Source organism: Danio rerio, chromosome 4, assembly GCF_052040795.2.
Source record: "Danio rerio strain M-AB ecotype USA chromosome 4, GRCz13ab, whole genome shotgun sequence".
NCBI lineage: Eukaryota > Metazoa > Chordata > Actinopteri > Cypriniformes > Danionidae > Danio > Danio rerio.
In genome coordinates, this window is record NC_141024.2 from 80,387,574 (window position 1) to 80,403,334 (window position 15,761).

At 39.4% G+C, this 15,761-nt stretch overlaps 1 non-coding gene across 1 annotated transcript; it reads right to left on the bottom strand.

Annotated features, from left to right (window-relative positions):
• Nucleotides 1-14,981: 14,981 nt before the first annotated feature.
• trnak-cuu (transfer RNA lysine (anticodon CUU)) lies at nucleotides 14,982-15,054 on the bottom strand. The gene has a single exon. It is a non-coding gene; the product is annotated as a tRNA-Lys (tRNA).
• Nucleotides 15,055-15,761: the final 707 nt, after the last annotated feature.

Genomic DNA, 15,761 nt, shown 5'->3' on the forward strand with positions numbered 1-15,761 from the left:
TGATGAGGAACGGATGAGACCGGCATTAAGTGACTCCTGAATATACCTATCCATAGCCTCTCTCTCTGGACCAGAAAGGGAATACAAGCGACCCTTGGGCGGAGAAGTGCCTGGGAGGAGGTCAATGGCACAGTCATATGGTCGATGAGGAGGGAGAGACCCAGCCCGAGACCTGCTGAAGACCTGACGAAGACCATGGTACTCAACCGGGACCTTGGTTAAATCGGCTGTCTCCTCCTGCAACACAGAACACAAAGAACCAGGAGACAAGGCAGAACCCAAACAAGATACATGACAAGACTGACTCCAGGCCAACACAGAATCTCCAGACCAATCAACGTGAGGATTGTGCTGTGCCAGCCAGGGATGCCCCAGGACTACAGGGGAACCCGGCGAGTCAAAAAGGTACAGCTCAATGGCCTCACGGTGATTGCCGGAAACGACAAGACTTACACAGGGAGTGATGTGGGTGATGGTGGAGAGAAGCTGACCAGCTAATGACCAGACAGAAATGGGGGAAGGGAGAGGAACGGCAGGAATGCCCCACTGTTTGGCAATGGCACGGTCTAGAAAGTTACCCTCGGCCCCTGAATCAAGCAAGGCAGAGGCCGAATTAGTGGATCCTTCATACTGGATGGTGATGGGCAACAGGGTGCGAGAGCGGGGGGAGTCTAGACAGGGAAAGGCGCCCACCAGGATCCCCCGGTTCACTGATGGGCCTTGGCTTTTAAAGGACACTTGACGGCAAAATGCCCTGGTTTTCCGCAGTAGAGGCATAGACCACGGGCAAGACGGTCCCTCTTTTCTTGAGGTGTAAGGCGCATACGACCCATTTGCATGGGCTCAGGTTCAGGTGAGGGAGGAGTAGAAGAGCTAGATTGTTGGAGGGGAAGGTCATTAACCCTCCAGGAGGAGTGAATGGACCGCCAGTGGCGGCGGCGGCGGAGGCGCCCCTCCACACGGAGTGCCAGGTTAATAAGGGTCTCAAGGTTATGGGGGAGCTCATGAGAAGAAAGCTCATCTTGGATCTCTTCGTTCAGGCCCTCAAAAAATCTGGAACGTAGGGCCCCCTCGTTCCAATCACAGGAGGCAGCTAGAGTTCTGAACTGGATTGCAAAGTCTGTGACGGAGTGGCCCTCTTGGGATAGTCGTGCCAAGCGGGCAGCCGCCTCATCACCCTGTGCAGACCGGTCAAAAAGTTTGATCATTTCCTCCCTGAAGTCCTCGAAAAAGTGGCAAAAGGGTGCCCTGGCATCCCAAACAGCGCTGCCCCACTCACGTGCTCTCCCAGTGAGCAGGGTCAAGACGTATGCCACCCTGGATGCCTCAGAGGCATATCGGCGGGGCTGTAGGGCAAAAACTAAGGCACACTGTGATAAAAAGGCCCGGCAGGAGTTGGGGTCCCCATCGTAGGGTGGAGGGTTGTTTGCATGGGGCTCTGGGTCATGATGGGGTGTGGTGGGGGAAGAAGAAGCTTGCCTGGGTACTGTGACGTTGTGCTGGAGCTCCTCAATTCGGGCATTGAGCTCGACCACTTGGGCAGTGAGCATCTCGACCTCTCTGGAGGTGGTGTTGAGCTGGGTGGCGTGCTGGCCCAAAAGTGCACCTTGTTGGGCGAGTGCATTGCGCATCTGGTCAGAACCTGCTGATTCCATCTTCTGACCGGGTCGTTCTGTCATACAAGTGTCAGTATAAAAAATCAGGAGGAATCAAATGCAGGGAAAAACAGAATTATTTATTACTAAAGTGGCCTGCAGAGGGGATATTATACAACAAAAAATTCTCAGCACAGGGTGCTGTAAATGCCACAGAAAAAGCACAAAATACTGGTAAAAAATAAATAAAGAAAGTTCAACAGAGGGCGCTCAGCGATCCAAAGTCGCCAGTCAAAAAGGGGCAAAAACGGAAGGTATATTTACAGGCAATACTAAGTGCTTCCAGCAGGAGGCGCACGGCAGTCCAACTCTCAGTCAAAAAACAGGAAATGGGTAACTCAGGTGAAGGGCAATGTAAAGTGCTTCCAGCAGGAGGCGCAAGGTGGTCCAACTCTCCAGTCAAACGGGAAACACAGCAGTATCAGCCGCCGAAGTGAAAGCGCCCGGGCGGGATACAAGGCGGCCAGAGAGGGAGAAGATCGCTGGTGGGCGGGATAGAAAAGGCTGAAGCAGGAAGTGGAGAGGGAAGCGTCTGCCACAACTGATAGCAGCGAGGGCGATCTGATAAAAGGGGAAAAAACAGGAAACAGTCCAAACCACAAAATCGAAATCAAAAAACTGGCACTGGAGTCAAAAATGGATACAAGACAGGACACGATCTAAGAGGCCACCGCGTGAGGTAAACACACTAACGACCCGGTACAAGACAATGACAGAGAGGAGAATAAATAGGGAGACTCATAAGGCTAAGACTAGAGACAGGTGCGAATAATGAAATAATGATCTAATGAGTAACCTGATAAGTGGGTGGAGTGAGGCAGTGGAGCACATGGCGCGCTGTCAAAACAATGCCATGTGCTACGAGAAAACAAACACGAATGACTGTGACAACATGCAGGTGACAGACCATGACACACAGACAATAGATTGATAAAGGGAATTGCTTACGGTTCTGCCACAACACGCTCGCTAGCCAGGTAAACTGACCCCGTTTCTGAGTCTGCCGTCTCCTTTTAAAGGCTAGACTCCGCCCCCTTTTTGGAGCATACCATAAACAGGTAATTCAGGTAAACTTCTACATCACACCATTAAACATTTAAATGTGGCATCTCTAAATATAAAAAGCACACAGCTACTAATAATATCTGACATACATACATACATAAAACAACCAACAAACAGAGGTTTAAAGACATATAAATCGCTCCGCTACAACGCTGGCTGTACCCTACAAACACAAACAATTGGTACGGTTGGCGCTTCTGTGATTGGTGCTGCCATGGCGCGGCCGGCGCCATTCGCTCGCTCGGTTTGGCCGGCACAACACTGAAGACCAACTTTCCCGGACAAATGACGAAACAAAAACACAAAGACACGAACACAAAGGTGTGTGTAAATGTATGCTTAATGTTAACCTGCGGGAAAATGGAGATATGGAATGATGACTGGATGCGTGCAAGATGACAGGGCCCTTTGTCACTAGCAGCATACTGAGAGGAAAAGGAGAGGTGAGTAGACATATGTATGTGCGTATGTATGTGCGTGTCTGTGAGCGTCTGTGGGTGTGTGTGAACCAGTGCGGTCGCCAGAGATGAAGGGAAGAAGCCCGGCTACTTCACAGTCATTCACAATAAGATTATGCTAAGATATTTCTTTTACTTAGTTTTAACTTAAATACTTAATTCCATTCTTATTTATTCTCCTATTTATTTATTGCCTTATCAAAAGCTTTTTCTTTTTCTTTAGTCAATCTGCTGCATTGTAATTTATCATTCTATGTTTAAGGACTTTTATGATTAAACCTATTAAAACTTAAACCTAAATTATTTAACATTCATCATAATATATCATTCAATATTTAAAGTTTCACCTTGAAATTACCTTATAACACTTTTTCTTACTTAAAAATTTGCATGATAATAATTTCTCTCAAATTGACAGGAGTCTGATTTAATACAAGAATGGGTAGCTACACTTTTGTTCTTAATTTTCCTTCTGTAATGCTTGAACTTAATTTGGACTATAGGAGCTACTTTGAGGTGGACTGTCAGACTATCCCCTCTCGCAACCTGAGACAACCAGCTCACAGATTGGTGCTTCTGTGGTGTCCTGACATTCGTTCATATCAGGGCACAGTTTTTCCCCCTCTCTCTCTGGGCTGGCTTCTTTCTTTGACTCAGCTGATGTAAAGTTCTGGTGGAGCGTTTTTTTCTCTTTGGTCAGTTCATCAGTCTCTTGTTAGTGTCTCTTTTGAATGTCTCTGAACAAATGTAGCTGTTTCAGTCCTCAGTAAATCCTGGGCATAAAGTTCATGTCACAAGTGTCCACAGCCATTTTGCTCTTTGTGTTTTTTCACACACCTTTCCATTTGCCAGTACACTCAGAGATGTCTGGTAGGTACGAGACTACAGTCCCCCAAAGTTCATCCCTATGTCCTCTTAATTAATATATATAGAATTTAGCTCATGACTTAATAAATCTTTTTTTCTTTCTTTCTTTTTTTTCTTCTTTCCCATTTTTTCCTTCCTCAAATAAAGACTCCTTTTATCCAATTAGTTTTTATTAATTCATTAATTAATTTATTTTTGTTTGCTGTTTAACAACTTATTTTTTCTAATTCTCAATAATTTTTATCATATGTAAATATGCTTAATTTTCTATTTGTTAAATGTCCTTATAATATTTTTTTTTTGGCTTCAGATTGTGCTTCACTTATTTTTTTATTAATTTATTCTAGTGCTTCCTCACTAGTTACATTAAATTATGTAATTTCTCTAACATTTCTGTTTTTAATTCACCAGCACTTCATGGTGCTTACATCTGATATAACTGTACAAAATCCTTACTGCAATAGCTTAGAGTTCATAGTACTAATTTAACTCCACATATTTGTTAACTTAAAGCATTTTTCCTATCAGAAATGCAATTTAAAAATCACTTTTTAAGTACATCAAATATTAACTACAACATTTTTGAACTCACTCTATGATGTTCTTTAATGTCTCCTCAGTGTCTATGCTTTACATCTGAATCACTGCTTTTACTACAAATAGCTGTTGGCTCACATGACAGCCTGTAGCTGACTTTAAGACAGATGACAAGTCAACTTAAGCCACAACAATTTTTTAGTGCACTTAAACATAATTATATCTTTTAAAGCTAAATCTTGTTTTCTTCAAAATGTTACTGTTTTTTGTAATTTTTATCCTATCTGTTTAATATATATTTTTAAACATCTTCTCTTTTTATTCTATTAAACAATGTTTGGACTTCTTTTTTCTCCATTTTCCTATGCTTCTTTTCCCTTTCAAAAATTAGCATTTTTGTCTCATAGATTTTCCTAATTCATTTTTCTTTAAACTTATTTTCCTTAAACATTAGATCATTAACTCTTCAATTAATCAATATTCATTAAAGTTTTTTCTTCTATTTCTTTATTTACTCAAATTATTAACTAATCGATTTTTTTCATACTGATTAATAAATTTATTTCCTGATCAATATAACTATTTATATCCATATGTAGTAATTTCTATGCTTCAGTTTTTTATTTCTTAATATTTATTAATATAGCTTCTAGTTGTGTTTTTTATTACACAACTCTATTTATTAAATCTAATTCTATCATTGGTAATTCCTTATTTCATTTACCTTATATTACTTTATAATATTTCTATTTATTTAATACCTTATAATATATCTTTACTCTTTAGCTTCTATCTGTCCTGTGAAACTTTTGTTCTTAAAATAGACAGATTCTTACCACTCCTGAACCAGACCTTCTTATAGACTGTCGACATGTCAGGAATTTCAGTCCCCTCTTTGCCTAGTTCATACTTAAAACACTTCAAACACACAGAGATTATTCAGAAAAATGTTTAACTAGTATATTCTTCTTTTTAGTCTGTGTCTTTCAAATGCAATATGATCTCAATGAATCTTATAAGGCTTAATCCTCCTCTGTATCAAAATCTCTTCCCTAAACCGCATCACTCTCTATCTTATTGTTCTTAAATCACACAACATATGCAGTCCTTTTTATCTTATAATATAACAATGATAATTCTTTTAAACTCACTCTTATTGCAACCATACTTCTAAACACAATCATACTTCTCACTCATCCTAACTCATATCTTACGCTGTGTAGCCTGAACCTCACCTCTATTCTAGTCTCTCTAGAGCAAGGGTGGTAGCTTCTGCATACCAGTATCTTCAGTCCAACACAGACAAATACACAAATACTTACAATTAAATAAATACACTACACTACACTCCTCTTGAGTGACCTGTTACTTCTGCTCCTCTCTTTACTGCTCTTCAGTAAAAATAGCATTTCACAGGATTTTTGCCTTTTTTCCCCCAGCCTCCTGAATAATAATATTTATTATTATTAAAACAGAACGGGTACTCCGAGGTCTTTGCGCGCTTCTCTCTACTTTATTAATCTGTTTTAATCTCATAACTGTCACCACACTTTAAGAACTTCCTCTTAAAACTTAAAAATGCTCTAGGCATATTCTTCATCATTAAAAAAATTCCCAAACATGAGTAACAGTTACTAGTTAATGTTTATCTTATCCGTCAAGGCCCTCTTAGGAAAACACAGATCATTTGCATGCAAATTGTTATTTTCTTCTGGTATTCAAAACCCCTTTGTTTCCTTTTATATCTTTTTACTTTTTTAGTTTTATTTGTAGTTCTTTATAGCTGGAGAAACAGTTCAAGTGACTTTTTACCATTACAAGCAGGTCCTTGGTAGAAAAAACACAAACGTACAAGCTTAAAATTGCTTACCGTTTTTTTTTTATCGTGGCCACATATTTGTGTTTTTCCTCCAAGCCCCAGCATGTCCAGTGTCACCTGTCCATCTCTGTCCAGCCCCACGTTGGGTGCCATTTGTCGTGAATTCAACTTCTCATCAATTAGAAATTATCAGACCGGAGGTTTTGAATATCAGACAATAGACTTTATTCTCCATAATAAAGCCAAGAAAGAGCAGAGCAGACCCCAGAGCATTCTGAAGTCTCTCCTGGACACCTTCCAAAGTCTCTCCTGCTCCTTCTAAAGTATCTTTGTTCTCCATAATCTTTATACAGGATTATTTGACACACCCCTTTGTGTCTCTTTTTAACTCTTGACCATTTTTAATAGGTTTTCTAGTCTAAGGGGTCCTGCTATTCTTGGCTCTCAGCCCACTAGCTCATGTCAACAGAGATGTTACAGGTCTATGTCAGCAAAGTATAGATCCAACTTATGCAAAGGAACTAAGTGTTTACATACATTGTTATGATAGGATAATAACTTGATAATATGTTACTCATTCTAACTTCTGCAACATATAGCTTCATACAAGTATTTAACATATATGATCAGTGCTTTACATATTCAGTTATTCTACACAATCAGCCATTCAGTAATGGCCTTCTCCTAGTGTTGCTCCTGAGCAGGCATACTCATATTACACAGTATTTTTAACACATGCAGGCATGTTTGCTGCAAACACTACATACATTTTGAGAAGAGAAAATTAACTGCTTCACACTTAGAAAATACTACACACTGAGAGAATAGAAATCTTCTTCAAATTTATATACACTGAAGAAAGACCTTGATACTCTTAATGTGGAGACGTGATTATTATTGACATGTTTCAATAATATCCGTCTTGTTTTAGACCTTTTAGATTGCTCAGAGTTGGTGAACGATGATGCTCTCATTTTGTGTTTAGACTTTTACAAGGCCTTCGACGCTGTCGAGCATCCCTTCATCCAGACACTTTGAAGCATTTTGGCTTTAGTCAAGAGTTTGTGAGAACTGTTCAGACTCTGTATATAGACTTCACTAGTAATGTGTCTTTGCCTCATGGAGCTTCTCCACGTTTTGTCATTGGAAGAGGAATCAGACAAGGTTGTCCTGTTTCCCCTTTTCAGTTTCTGGTGGTTGCAGAGCTTCTTAATCTTTATGTGGTCAATTGCTCAAATGTTGAAGGTGTTCAAATAGTGCAGATGATGCATGTGTCTCTATACATAATAAAAACAAGTCCATGAAATATCACAGCCATTACAATGATTGTCGAATGCTTCTGGCCTTTCTGTTAATCAGAAAAATCTGTTGACAATTCTTCATTGTGATATCTCAGATGTTTGTGGAATTAGGGTCAGGCACACCATCACATATTGAGGTATTACAATTAATAAATGTTCTTCTGAAAGGATCAGAACTTTTCTAAATGTTTAAAGAAAGTCAAAACTGTGTTTAATTGCTGGTCTCAGAGGAACCCGACTATCCATGGACATCTTCTACTTTCCAAAGCTGAAGGAATATCAAGGCTGGTCTATCCCGCTCTCTCCTTACAGTATATGCTAATCCCGAAATGTGTACAGAGATTGATAGGGCTGTATTTCAGTTCATCTGGAAAAACAGGACAGAATATGTCAAAAGAAAAACAATAAGCTTTTCTAAAGGTGGACTCACTGTTCTTGATTTGACAATGTTTAAAATGAATTGGATGAAGCATTGCCTTTACCAAAGTCATTCACTGGTTTTATATTACAAATCTCTTCTTTGACAAATGTGCTGGATTAAAACGGTCATGTTCTCTATTGTGTTTAGTGTTGGTCAACTGTGGTAGCATCTTTTAATTAGGAAAAAATATTTTATCATTATCTTTAATATTTTATATTTTTGCTCTTTTATTGATAATTTTTCTATGTTCCTTCCAATTATGAGCCTATTGCTATTTTTACTGTTTTATGCTGTGTCATCATGTGTTTATTTTCTCTTTGTAAAGCACTTTGTGCAGCCCTGTGGCAGTTGGAAACGTGCTATATAAATAAATAGAACTTGAACTTGAATTAAACTTTTTGCTTTCTTGTGACTCCAAATGTACTAAACTTCCCATTAAATGATCAACCTTTCATAAGCAATTATTAGAAACGTGGATGTTACATGTCCATGTATTTATTATTTATTTATTTATGTTACTTTGTCGCCTTCTAGTATTTTGTATCTGTTTGTGTTTTGATTTTAAGTTGATTCCTCCGCACCTGCAGACCATTGACTGTTGGCGATTTAAGAGCTCGCTCTGCAGTGTTTCAGTGACGGGGATTTAAGCGTCCGTCCAGACGTGGAGTGGTGCTCCTTTTGTTTTCAGCCTTCGTTTATTCTGTTTTCTCCCCATACTTTGTTTATGCTACCTGTTGAGCCTTGATTTATTATTCTGCTGTGACCACTAGTCAGGTAAGCTAATCTGTATTTTTTTTTAACTTTATGCGTTATGACGTCTTTCACGAGTATCCGGAATATGCAAGTTTAAGTAATATGAATCATCCACATATCTTTTGCGACTTCATTATCTGAGATGTGAAACACATGGAAAAGCTGCCTGAAGACAATCAGCAGTCCCGTGCGCACACACATAAGAGACACGAACATGCTGGTGGAGTGAGTGTGTGTTACAGCAGTTTGGCTGATAGATATGAATTTGTAGCTAAATCGTTTGCCCGCAAAGCAGCATTTCGCATTGTTTACATCATTGCTACAGCATACCGTTAATGCTAGACACTGTACATGTCATGATCAATTTTAACAAATAAAAACACTTACTTGTAGCTTACAACTTTTGCTTTGAGGAGATTTTAGCCGAGTCCAGCACTGAACTGGGAGAGATTCTGGAGCTGTTTTGTCAAATCATGCTTGCTGAGTATTTTATAATTTTCTGGAAGATATTTAATATTGAACTGAAGGCACTTGTGTCTTTGTGTCATGTCCTTTGGAAGCCTAAATACAGAAACAGACGAAGCTCTGTGGAAACAGCCGTGTTTAGACGCATTTTTAGCTTCATCTCGCTATAACGTTAAAGTGCTTCTGGCCACGGCCCTTACCTGCATGCACAGTGTGGGATGTGCAGTAAATGAACTTGTGATGTCACAGGAGGCGGAAGTATTTTTTTGTAGTCCCTAAAATTTGTTCATTGTAGGATTTGCTAAGCTAACTCTGTAAAAACCAAGGTCTCCCTTTGCATTGAACTTAGAACTTTTTACATTCAGAGATGTTGTTTATGTTCACACAGCTACATTACACATCGACTAAAGTTTAAAATATGAGATCATAGTGGACCACCCCTTTAAATTAAACACACGTGGGAACAAATCAATGATTTCTACAACCGTATCAAAAGTCTGTAATGTTAAACAGGGTGCGGGTCGTGACCTATGCGCATAACACTATGCACAAAACTGTGAACTTAGGGTGACTTTTGTTAAAACTCTTGTCATACAATAATAAATCAGTGTAGGAGGCCAAGACTGTGACATAACAAAAGACTACAATCGACAAAACAGCTTTTATCAGTAGATTTAAATGATGACAAAAAGAACTTACCTTGATCTGTTATATTGTGCTGTGCACTCATGAGAATACAGCGGTGTTGTTATTCATTTGCATATGCCGCGACGCGATTGGCTCTCATCCATTCTGACAATAAAGAGCGAGAGCGGCGATTGGCTCCCGTCCATTCTCTCGATGGAGAGCGAGTGCGGTGATTGGCTCTCGTCCATTCTCACAATGGAGAGCAAGCGCAACAATTGGACGAGGAGAGAGGCTGAGACAGACGATCCTGATCCAGGTAGCGCCACAAGGACTTAGTGAAAAGTCACCTACAGTGGTAGAAACGCTGAACTTTGCTATATGAACCCAAATTAAAGTTTGCTGAAAGAGAGTCAAAAAGGTCACATAAACACCCAAACGTGGAGCTCGAACATAAGACCCTGTGATTAAGAGTCTCATGCTCTACCAACTAAGCTAGCGGGGTTGTTGAGGATTTTGTTCAAGAGCTAGTTACCATTTACATCAATACCTTCCCTACCCATACAAATTTTCAGCTACATCCTGATTTCATCTTGCAACGCTGGACAGAATATGGCCCAGGATCTATGCTGAGTGCACATGTTAGCAGTTGCAAGGCAGGATCATTTTTAACTCGTCACTGGATGGGCTTAAACCACCAAACTTTCAGGTAACAGCTGAACACGCTAACCAAATGCACCACAGAGACTTAGTAAAAGGTCACCTACAGTGGTAGAAAGGCTGAACTTTGTCTCTAAAGGTCTGCTATATGAATCCGAATGAAAGTTTGCTGAAAGAGAGACAAAAGGTCACAGAAACGCCCAACGTGGGTCTCGAACCCACGACCCTGAGATTAAGAGTCTCATGCTCTACCGACTAAGCTAGCAGGGTCGCTGAGGACTTTGTTCAAAAGCTAGTTACCATTTACATCAATATCTTCCCTACCCATGAAAATTTTTCTGCTTAATCCTGATGTCATCTTGCAACGCTGGACAGAATATGGCCCAGGATCTATGCCTAGGTCACATGTTAGTAGTCGCAAGGCAGAAACATGCTTAATTCGTTCCTGGGTGGGCTTGAACCACCAGCCTTTCAGTTAACAGCCGAACGCGCTAACCGATTGCACCACAGAGACTTATTGAAAGGTCACCTACAGTGGCAGAAATGCTGAACTTTGTCTCTAAAGGTCTTCTATATAAACTCGATTGAAATTTTGCTGAAAGAGAGACAAAAAGGTCACAAAAGTGCCCAACGTGGGGGATGAAGCCACAACCTTGAGATTAAGAGTCTCATGCCCTACCAACCAGTGGTGGGAGTAACGAATTACAACTACTCACGTTACTGTAATTAAGTACATTTTTGGTGTAATTGTACTTTCATGAGTAGAATTTTAAGCCTGTAATTTTACTTGTACTTGAGTACAAATTAAGCTGAGTAATCTACTTTGTTACTTTTATAATCACAATTCGTTACAGAGTACTGTCAATAAATTAATATTTCAGCCACGCACTGACCAGCATTTCGGTAGCCAATAAAAAAAGCTGATCTTAACGGACCAATGAAAAGCCTGGTACATTATTTGAACCGAAAAACAAGTTCAGGCTACTGCAGATTTACGTGACCGTCATCATACAGTCACAAAGTTATCAATTGACATATGGAGATTTAAGACAGAAGAAATGAGGAAGAAATAGCAGAGGATGAATGCCCATTGCCACACCTGGAGGAGCTGTTCACCTACAGGTACATAGGGAAGAAAGAGGACAGATGTGCTGATGTGAATAGCTATGTTATCATCTAAAATGCTTATTAAATATATGCCCAAAACTGGAATATCGCATAAAAGACTGCAAATAAAGCAGCGTTTCTGTCCATCAAGTCAAAGAGAACAAAATTGCCACCTTCTGATTAACTGGCGACAATTATCAAAAGTAAAAACAGAATTAGCATCAGTAGGAGCAGCTGCGTGAATAAATTATCTTCATTTAATAAGTGACTTGCGCATCAGAAGTCAATCCTGCACGCAGTGAACGCGCGCTGGCGTTTGAAGGCGCGAGACACGGAGTGCAGTAACTCTTGACAATTCTGGAGGTCATTATTAATATAATATAATACTGAAATGGTTGAGGTGGTTTAGAATGACCAAAACAACACTTTAGATGTTTTACAATGTGCTTAGCCTGCTGGTTTGTCCATTCACACACATTTTCAAAATATATGCGCATTATAGCGTTTCCATCAACCGTTTTATGTGCATATCCAAAAAGCGCAAAAATAAGTGGATGAAACCTGCCCTCTGCTGTGCCATCCGGCTTACAGGGTTTCCGTGGGGTCTTAAAATGTCTAAAATATAAACATCTAAATTTTAGCCCTTAAAAGTCTTAAATTCGCTGTTCTAGATCTGAAATATGTTTGCACATGTCTTATTTATCCGATGTACATTGTAACGCTACTTCTAATGCTCATTTAAATTATTTTTTGTTGTTGCTTTGTTTCGTGGTGGTGTAGTTCTTTATTTCACTAGTCCTATTGTAATTTGCAGTATTAAAACTACAAATAAGCCCAGCATGCAATAGCTCAGTGCGCGCGGCAAATGTGACGTCATCGCCGTGTTTGCGGAGGTTCACTTTGGATGCGCGCGACATGATTTCGGGTGAACAGTTCGCGCGGCGCCGCGCTTGATTTGAGTTGAATTTGAATCACTTTGAAGAGATTTTGTCTGTAACAGTACGACTGTATGCGTGGACGAAGAGATAACCAGATGACCGATAATTCTTGGCTAGAAATTGCAACAGCCATGGAAAGGAAGTGTTTTGTTAAAGTTTGGAAAAACCTGGGGGATAAGTTTGTTACAACAAAAAAGAGGCCATGGCAAAAGTGGAGACCCAGGTGGTTTTAAGATTACAGAATATGTTTTTCCACCATTTATAGGTTTTACACTGATGGATCATTTTGAAGTTAAAGCAATGTAACAAAAATTAAGTAACAAATTAAGTATTTGATAACTGGAAAATAATATATGAACCCATCAGCTTACAGTATACTGAAGCCCAATTTCTAGGCTTTATTGGTGATGATGGACAGGATTGTTGGACCATTATTGCCTTTTCAACTCATTAGTAGAGGACAGAAACTAGCCAGACAATAATGTGTCAATTGTTGAGTGGGCAAAAAAAAATTTTTTTTGCTATTATTCTTGCCAGAATAAAAAATATAATTGTAGAGTAACCCATGTTCTGTTGTCATTGATATTTAACTTTAACAGGTAGAACTGTCCGTGATATAAACTAAAGTGAGTGATGCATCAAACTTTGATTTAAAAAATCTTGAAAAGTTATAAAACTTTATAATCATTCATTAATTTTCTTTTTGGCTTAGTTCCTTTATTAATCTGGGGTCGCCGCAGCGGAATGAACCGCCAATTTATCCCGCATATGTTTTACACAGCGGATGCCCTTCCAGCTGCAACCCGTTCTCATTTACAACAACAGACAATTTAGCTTACCTAATTCACCTAAAATGCATGTGTTTGGACTGTGGGGAAAACCGGAGCATCTTGAGCAAACCCATGCAAACACGGGGAGAACATGCAAACTCCACACAGAAATGCCAACTGACCCTGCCAAGGCTTGAATCAGCGACCTTTTTGCCTTGAGTCGAGAGCGCTACCCACTGCCCCACCCCGTCACCCAACTTTGTAATCATAATAAATTATAAAAATAATGAAAAATAATTATTTTTAAAATCTTGAACAATATTAAAGATATGACGTAGTCTTAAAAAGTCTTAAATTTGACATTATGATATCTGCAGAAACCCTTTTTTTTTTTTTACAAGACTTCAGTCTATAATCTGAAAAAAAAAACATTATGGTAAGAAGACAACTTAATTTGTGTGATATTTAATTTATTAATAATATGTTTAGGCACTAGGCAGTGTTGTTTTGTGGTTTCTGACGGTTCAGTTCGCGAATTAGGTAATTAACAAAGTTTCTCCATAATTTGCAAGAGTTTTTTTTTTATATATAAAATCATCTATTGATCGTACAGATAAAAGAGGCATCATTTGAAATGATAAAAAGTCGTGCATTTGTGCATATTTCTGTTATCTTTATACTCAAAATAGCAAAACATTGTTTTTGTAAAATAATCATGGTGCGCAGTGGGTATCGCTATCGCCTCAAAGCAAAAAGTTTGTTGGTTGAAGCCCTGTCTGAGTCAGTTGGTGTTTCTGTGTGGAGTTTGCATGTTCTCCCCATGTTGGCATGGGTTTCCTCTATAGGTGCTCTATAATTATAATCTATAATTAATGCTGTTTACACAGTTTAAAAAGTGTTTATAGTATCTTTAGATGTGTTATGTAAAATGTGTTTTACTGCCTGGATCTTGTCTGACTCCGGATTTATGGATAATTCCACCAATACCGCCAAGCTAAAAAAGTAATTTGTAATTTTGTAATTTGAGTAGTTTTTACGAAGAGTAATTTGTACTTTTACTTGAGTACTTTTTAACACCAGTACTTTTACTTGTAATTGAGTACAATTTCAGCAATGTAACAGTACTTGTAATTGAGTACAATTTTTTTGTACTCTTACCACCACTGCTACCAACTGAGCTAGCCAGGGTGGTGAGCACCTTGTTCAAGAGCTAGACACTCTTTACATCAATACCTTCCCTACCCATACAAATTTTCTGCCACATCCTGATTTCATCTTGTAACGCTGGACAGAATGTGGCCCAGGATCTATGCCCAGTGCACATGTTAGCAGTTGCAAGGCAGCAAAACGCTTAACTCATCGCTGGATGGGCTTGAACCACAAACCTGTCAGTAAAGAGCCGAACTCGCTAACCAATTGCGCCACAGAGACTTAGTAAAAGGTCTCCTACAGTGGTAGAAATGCTGAACTTTGTCTCTAAAGGTCTGCTACATGAACCCAAATGAAAGTTTGCTGAAAGAGAGACAAAAAGGTCACAAAAACGCCCAACGTGGGGCTCGAACCCACGACCCTGAGATTAAGAGTCTCATGCTCTACCGATTGAGCTAGCCAGGCTGGTAAGAACTTTGTTCACGAGCTAGTTAGCGTTTACATCAATACCTTCCCTACCCATGAAAATCTTCTGCTTAATCCTTATTTCATCTTGCAACGCTGGACAGAATATGGCTCATGATGTATGCCCAGTGCACGTGTTAGCAGTTGCAAGGCAGCAAAATGCTTAACTCCTCCCTGGGTGGGCTTGAACCACCAACCTTTCAGTTAACAGCAAAACGTACTAACCGATTGCGCCACAGAGACTTAGTGAAAGGTCTCCTACAGTGGGAGAAACGCTGAACTTTGTCCACCAGGTGGCTCTGTTGTGCGTAATTTTTACACATTTTTGTATCTAGTTAAGTCTGGTTTCTAGTGATAAAGAAATTTTCATTTTGTTGTAACTGTAGAGGAAAAAAGTGTTTTCCTATACATTTTAAATTGATAATTTCTCAAAGTGTAAAATTATAAGAGATTATGTGTGTAATTGTGTATAAATTGTCAAATTTACCAAATGTAATTACATAAATTATTAAGAAAATAATTCATTCGACCTCACAATGCTGCTCTGTATTGATGAGGGGGTGGAATGTGCAGTAAAGCCAAAAGACAACGTGTTTGTGTTTAATTGTCTTCTGCAGAACTAAATAAAGTGGAGGAAAGCAGCGCTTGGTGTCATTTGAAGTTATTGAGTGAAAAGCAGATCAGTTACAAATGGTAATACACAGGTC